Here is an 8546-nt window from a genome sequence, read left to right on the forward strand (position 1 = left end):
TAAAGTAAGATAAATACATTATCTATTTAAAATAAATCAGATTTAGTAGATATTGCTTACTGTTAAGTGAATTCATTTAATGTCTTGAAATTTTTATTTTAATTAATTTAAGTTTATGGTAAACATAACAATAATTTAATTTAGTATCAAAACTAAAAATTGATTTTAAATAGAAACCCTAGAATGATACCTGTATTGCTACAAAAATAATATTTTGAAAGTTTTGATATGAGTGTTCTTATGACAGTCTATTTCTAAATTATCCTAATTTATTTCAGATTAATCTTTAAGGATATGGCTCATAGTTTGTTATGAATGTTGTTATTAGATTTTTCTTTAATCTATAGAGTATTAAAAGACCAAATAGTTTACTTATTTTAAGTTAAACAAATGTTGCTTCTTATCTGTTTTTTAATTTTAGGCTAGTTAAATGTTATAATAAATACTATATTCCCTTTGTTTTTAAATGTATTAAACATTTCAAAATGCATTAGAATTGTATGACATGTACAATTAACTATTCTACCATAACAATTTAAAAAAAAATATATATTTTTATGATAATAAGAAATATTTTTTTTAGTTGGATAATCGGCAATTTTAAAAAAGTAACAAATTTGATATGAAAAAGTAATAGTGATTTTTTAAGAGTAAAGTAAATTATAATTTATATAAATAAAACTAGTACCATTGTTTAACCACAATATTGAAATAATTTTTGCATGTTTTTATACAAAACAAATAAAGTTTCGTTTTTATTAATAATAAACAATAATTCTTTATTGAAGTAAGTTATATTAAATAATAAATTCTACTGCAAACTAAATAAATGAAATAAACTTAATTTGACAAAATAATGAGAATTACTGTCGAGCTAAAATATAACTGGTATAAACCAGTATAATTTATTTTTACTGTATATAGAAGATATTTTAAAGGGTATATAGCAGTAATAAAAACAAGCTTCATCTTCTATATTGTAATTATTTAAATTTTATTAGATAAAGTTCTTTATTTTCAAACATTTTATTATTTTTACTAAACATTCAAACAAACAACATGTTTTTTTATGCATGTGATAGGTTTAAACCACTGAAGCTAGACAAAATATTTTTATACAAAGTTTTTATTTTAATGCAACATTTACATAACCAAAAAAAATATACAAGAAAGTTTTTATTTGTTTGGTTCACAAGTTTTTGTTGCTTTATACAAAAAGAATATGACAAAACATGTTAGTTATTAAAGAAATTATTTCAAAACAGCAATAATTTTATGAATATCCTTTTAATTTGTCTTTAACTGATAAGCATTTATTAAGTTATTTATTACGAACTTTTAAAAATCTAATGTTTATAAAATATTTCCTATTTGTATAAAAAATTTACAAACATCAAGTTGTAAGATATTTGAAAAGAATTTTTAAGAGCTTAGTTGCGTTTGATTATATATATTAAAAATTATACAACATTAAAAGCTTAAAAGTGTTAGGGATTTTGTGCATTATTTGTTAAAAGTAGACTCAAACAAAAAACACTCTTTTGTTATATGTTCTCAAAAAAAAAGTTTTTAAAACGTTCTTAAAACAGTAGGTTGTTTAGAAAAACAAGTTTTAAAAGTGTTACACATATTAAGTTTTAGCTGAACTTAGTTAAAGGTCTAAATATAGTTTGTAAACCTAGAATAAATATTTTCAGACTTTTATTAAAGATATATACTATATTATTAACAAGTTAATTACATTTTAAACTTTTTACGAACTTCTTATCTTTTTATATTAAAACAAATATAAACTAGTTGTAACAACAAAATGTGTAATAATTTATTAATCTGGTTTAAGGCATAAAAGCTTTACTACATTTTACTACATTGAAACTATCCACAGAACTTGGAGCATTATTTTTCGAGTTAATATACTTTGATTATATTCCTTAAATAAAGTTTCCGCTAAATTTTTATAAGTCTAAAGTTTGTAGTGACGTATTAACAATCAAATGGTAAATTTTATCGTTAAACTGAACTAAATTGAATTACTTTCCGTAGTAATAGACTTAATGTATTTATTTTTAGCTGGCAAATAGTCAGCATAAAATTTGTTCTTTATCAGGAAAAAATAATTGGCTGCCTTATTAATATGTATATGTAATGCTGTTTAAGTTATTTTGGGTAAGAAAGTAAACATAACAATTGGCTCTAGAAAAATATTTAAACTTAATGCACATAAAATTAACTTTTATTTTAATACATAATCTTTAAATGTAATTTAATTAACAAATAAAGGATATATAGAATAATTTTTTAAGAATTAAATTGATTTTTTTTGCTTAAAAAAATACAATTATTATTTTCTCCTATGTTTTTGTTTAAATATACAAGTTTTACTTCAGTTTGAATATCTGATAAATGACAAATAAAAAACAATAAAAGTAGTATATAGTATTTTAGTTTACTTTTAGGTTAGTAGTTTACTATCTTACACAGTTTATGTCATAGATACTGTAAGTTTAAATGTCTTTAACGACAATATTTTTTTAGAGATACATAAACAAGTTTAATAAAACTTTGTTACAAAAAACTGTTTGATAATATAACATTGTAGCATAAACTTTTTATACACTATGGTAGTGAACACTTGGTTTAATAACTTTTAGTTTTAAATATACTTCTGATTTAATGTGTTAAAAACAGATTTAAATAATAGACATTAATATTTTTTTATAAAATGAACGCCGTTGCAATATTTACAGGATTTATAAAATAATATTGATCGTGTATTTTAAATGTTGCTGCAACAATTAATTCTCTTAAAAAATTAGTGAGTGATGAAAACCTTTAACAATAATATTTACATATAGTTCACTGCTAAAAGAGTAAAGCAGTAAGTAATCCTACAGGATTACAATAAACACGATTGCAATATTTACCACCTTAGTATAACTATGAAATATATTTCTGTTTTTCTAGTTATATGTTTTATTGTACATTAGATTTTTAAGAAAGTGTGAAAATTCTACAAAATAAAATTTTAAAGCTTAAATAAAGCGTTTATATATTTTTTTAACAAGTTTATATTAACTTTTTTAGAATATAAGAAGTTTTATGAATAATGGAAGAAAAAACTAAAAAGAAACAATAATACTTTAATGTTTGTTTACTTTGGATAAAATCATTAAGTTTTTAGTAATTTTTGTCTGTTTATCACATTAGACATTTTTTATACCTTTGGAGATAAATTATAACTGCTTCTTTATCTCTTTACTTTGTCTATTATACATTTAAATTAAGTTAGGTGTGCGACTAGATGACTGATAGGTCTTTTTTGCACCCAAGTGCTTGAACTATTTTTTTTAGCATTTTCATTCTTTTTTGATAATCTTACTATAATTAAAATAACATGAACACTATTGTATAAAAAAAAAGTACTAGCTTTACTGTTACATACTTTTAAGAGTTTAAAAATTTACAAGTAAAATAAAAATAACAAGTTTTAGTCATAACTAACAATTTTATATCCACCACTGACACATAAAACTTTTTTAATTAAGGAGTTTTAATTTTTGCGATTTTTTGCACGGTGATCACAAAATTTATATTATTATATTATATTATTATTTAAAAAATTATACTTTCAAAATTTTTAGTGACGTAACGATTATTAAGAAACTAAATTGTTTCGATAAAATAATATAAAATGCAGATAGTTTTGATTAATATGCATGGTATACATCTTCTTTATTTGAACTGGTGAAAACCAGTAAAATTTTACAACTAATACCGCTACTTAATAATTTTGAGTAACTTGTTTTTTACAGTTTAAAACTAAAATAAGTTAGTATTAACTATTAAATATGTTTGTACTTAAATGAGTACATTTAAACCAAAAGTATTGTATTGCTTCTGATAAGACTTAATCATAATTAAATAGGCGTTTTTTAAAGTAAAATAACGGAACTGATAAAAAACAGTTTTTTGTGCTAAAAAGATTACGTTTGAAAGTATTAGTATAATTATTAATTAATAAAAATCTTAATGGCACTATAAACTATTTACAATTAATTTTTTGTAAGTATTTGTCTATTGTATAAATCTTTTTAATCCGATGCAAAGTTTATTTGTCATGAGGCGAATATTTATAAGTTAGAAATATATTTTAGGAACTTTTTATTTCTCAGTTTTATTTTATAATTTGCATTTTAGTGTTATGAGGACAAAGTTTTTGGTTTTTTTAGCAAGTAAAAACATGATAATTTCTAAAAGCTGTTGTTTGCTTTAAACATTTTATTTCCAAAAAAAAAATATTATTTTAAGTTTCAAACTTATGAAACTAGAACTGACGTAACTAATAATAAAAAAAGTTAAGTTTCCTTTTAAGCTTAGGATAAACAAAAGTATTTTCAAAAATTAATTGCAAATTCTGAATATGGGGAAATTTGAACTGGTATAAACCAGTATGAGTTGTTCATCAAAACTAGAACTATTCTTTTTAAAGGGTATATAGCTAACTAACTAAAACTAATTAAAAATAAAACTTGATAAACGTTCTAAAGCTGTTGACTAGATTCTATAAATTATCAATAAATTTTACTATAAAACTATATATTATATAACTTCGGAATCCACTATACTTTTTTGTTTAACTGTTGTTCTTCTGTTGAAATTAACAAAAGATATTTTTTTGAATATTATTAATGATATAAATAATTAACCTGAGTATGCTCCTTTTGTGTATAAGTGTCTTTTTTTGTTTTATAATTCGAAATTTAGCTTGTAAGCTGATTATAGGTTTAAAGTTAAGCAATAAAACTAAACAGAACTAAACAGTATTTGTAATCGATTTACAATATGTAAACAAGATTTTCGTATTAAAATAAATTAGACTCGTCTTAATTTTAAATTTTAGTTATAACAGATTAACTTTTATTGTTTCTACTTGATGTGTCTATAAATAATTTCTTGAATTCTGCTTGTTAGTAATTAACTTTTATACAACTTTAAAAACTTTTATGATCGAATTTTTTTTTATGAACTAAGTAATAATAATATTATACTTTTCGAATGTTTCAACTTAATATTTTTTTTTGATCTTAGTAAGTTTTTATTGGGTTGTTTTCGAGGACAACGGTTAGAAACTTACCTTTTTACAATACTAAATCTACTCTGTTAAAAGTTTATTAGTATAGATTGGTCAAAATAACAAGCTATATTTGTAAATTATATAATGTATACGATAACAAAAGATTTCTTACTAACTAAAAATGAAAAAAATCTTTTTATAATTAAAAAATTAATATTTTAATCATAAAGTTTTGACTTTAATTTCAATATGATCTCTATGAAGAATTAAATTATATTATTGTTATATAGACAAAAAATAAATAGTTTAAGTATTTTTTAAGTTAACCTACTTTAACTATTTATACATTAATTAAACATCAATAGTTTAGTAAATTTTCATGCACAAAATCAAAACAACTTCTAATGAAAAAATTTAGCTTAAAATTTTATAATCACATATTAATAATGACGTATTGATGACTAAAAATTAAAGTTTCCTTTTAAAATAAAATTAAATATAAACAGTTCATTTAATTCTCTAGTTTAGTAAATTTAATTTCACTTTTAACTGGTAAAAATCTAGTATAAGTTTTACTATGAAATCTAATATCAAACTTTGTTGTACCTGAGTCTTACTTATCTTTTTGTAAAAGTATCTTATACATCTTAAAAGGTAAAATCTCTAAATGCATTTAATTTAAGTTGTATCAATGATGTCTCTTTTTTTCAATGTAATTTAGGATTAATACTCAAAGCAAGAAATTTTTTTATTTTATTTTATAAATTCACAAATCTAATCAAAAACAATAGGATGTCAAATATTAATATTTACTTTAATTTAAGTCATCTTTAAATAAGTTGTCGGCTTTTTTTAAATTAAAAAAAAAAAAGATAAAATTAGAGGCCGAAGTATATTAGAAATTAAATGTTTAAATAGTTAACCGTTCAAAATGAAAACAATCGACTAAAACTGTAATTAAAAAAAAAGTATACTAGCGTCAATCAGTCAAATAAGTAAAAGTTACATTAAAAAGACTTGCTAATAAAGCACATAGAATACTTTTACAAATGGAGAAAAAAAACTCGGACATGGAAAAGGCTTGCACTTAACCTGTTGTATAGTATATAGTGGTTTATACCAGTTCAAATTGACAAAAAAAGTGCTAGTGCATTTCTTCAGAAAATCTACTTTAATTTATTTTAACTTTATTCAGTGAAAATTTTGATCTTGTGCGTTTTTTCGTTACTGGGAAATAGTGATTGTTATATCCTTTAATAATTCCTTATGTATAATGTAAGAGTTACTTATACATCGTTTTATCTCTAACTAAAAGCAAGCTTGTTAACAGCTTACGTATGATATTATCACAATAGTATATGGAAAATAAAATTCTTTTTATAATAAATTGAACTAAAATTAGCTGTTGGTTTTTAAAATTACAGGTCTAAGTAAAAAATCTTTTTGAAGCTACGTTAGCTTAAAAGATTATTGTTCAAAAAAATTGCACAAAAATGTAATGTACTAGTTATTAAAATAGCACCATAATTAAGTCGAAAACAAGTTTAAAGAGTTTGTGTTAATTACTCAAAAATTAAAATAATATTGGCTTATTTTGATTTAAGCATTTTTTTATCAAATGCTATAAACCACTATAAATAGTTTGCTAGAGTAAGACAAAGTTAGTTTGAAAGTACTAGATCATAGAAAAGCCTTTTTATTTTTCTTTTTTTTAAGTTTTACTATACTCTAAACATTTTAAAATGTAATATTATGACGTAAAAATGAAATTATGATTGTAACTTTCATGCAAAAGGTATTTAATTACATTTTATAAAAAAAACAAGATAACGATAAAAAAATAAAATATTGTTTTGAGAAAATTTTTTTTTGAAATTAAAACAAAATCACTTCTAAAAGTTGTTGTTTGCTTTAAACATTTTGTGTTAGTTTGTTTAATATCCTTTAAAAAAGAAGGTTTTTTAATTTTATATTTAGCTTGTAATGACGTAACTAATTAAGAAAAGTAAAATTTCCTTTTAAACCAAATAAAAATTGACCTATTTTTTTGATGTTAATGACATGTTCATAATGCAGAAACTTTAACTGGTATAAACCGGTTTTATCTATACTTTAAAACTAGAACTATCCTCTTTAGAAAAAATGTAGCTAACTTACTAAAACTAATTAAAAAATTGAACTTAATAAGCGTTTTAAAGCTGTTAGAGTGTATCGTTTAATTACCAATAACTTTTAGTAGTTGTACAATTAACTTGAACTATAAAAACTCGGACTTCATTTTACTTTAAAAAATTTTGTTTTAATTTTATTTGTTCTAATGTATATATAAAATTTTTATAATTGTTTTTTTAAACTACATTGACCTTTCTCTTAGTAAGCACATTTTAGCACACATTTTATAAAGAGGTTTTATGTGTTCACATTTCATTGGTCCAAATTAAGTTTGTAAGCTGAAGATAGGCTTGGAGTTAAAAAATAAAACTAAACGGAACTAAACTATGTATTATTAATTGACTTTAAAATATATTCACTCTCTACATGATTAGTGTATCCAAATAAGTTAAACTCATCTTAATTGTAATTTAATTATATCAGATAAATCTTTATTGTTTAATATTTATTTGTTTATAAATAGTTTTTAAGTTTTATGCTTGTTTAATAAATAATCTTTAAATAACTTTCAAAAATTTTCATGACTTATAAAAGGGTTTATTTTTGTGAAAAAAAAAATACTTTATCCTAAAGCGTATAGTATGTTTAATCTAAATAGAAACTTTGAGATCTTAGTAAACTTTTGTTAGGTTGTTTTTAAAGGATAAGTATTAGAAATTAATTTTCTTTATAGGTTTTATGGTATCACAAATACTCTGGTAGAGCTTAACATAGACTAGTAAAAACAACATTTTATAGTTGTAGATTATAAACTATGTTTTTATTTAAAATAAATTAGTATAAAAGTTAACCTGATAAAATTTTATTGTTCATTTTTAATGTGTTCATTTTTTGTTATGTATATATTTTTTTATTTTCTTTGTTTAATAAACAGTTTTAAAAAAATTTTTAAAGTGTCATAATTAATAAGAAATTAAATTTTAGTGAAATAAAAAGTATTTTATCCTAACACATACCGTTAACTTAAATTGAATAGAAATTTTTGGATATTAGTTAGGTTTTATAAGATAAGTGTTAGAAATAACGCTATTTTATACTATCAATAGTAATGAAAACACACTAGTAAAGGTATATTGACATAGATAAGTAAAAATAACAATTTATAGTCATAGATTATTTATAAAATTTCATTATTGTAATATTCAACAACTTAAAATACATACTTTAACTAGTATATACATTAAAAGATGTTTCAAAGAGTTATAAAATAATTTTTTTTTAACTTGTTTTGCATAAATCAACACTTAAATAACTCACAACAGCTGTTTAAAAATTAAACTCAGGGTTTCAGTTGAGAAAT

Source organism: Thalia democratica, chromosome 2 (genome assembly GCF_965202585.1).
Source record: "Thalia democratica chromosome 2, ktThaDemo2.hap1.1, whole genome shotgun sequence".
Classification (NCBI taxonomy): domain Eukaryota; kingdom Metazoa; phylum Chordata; class Thaliacea; order Salpida; family Salpidae; genus Thalia; species Thalia democratica.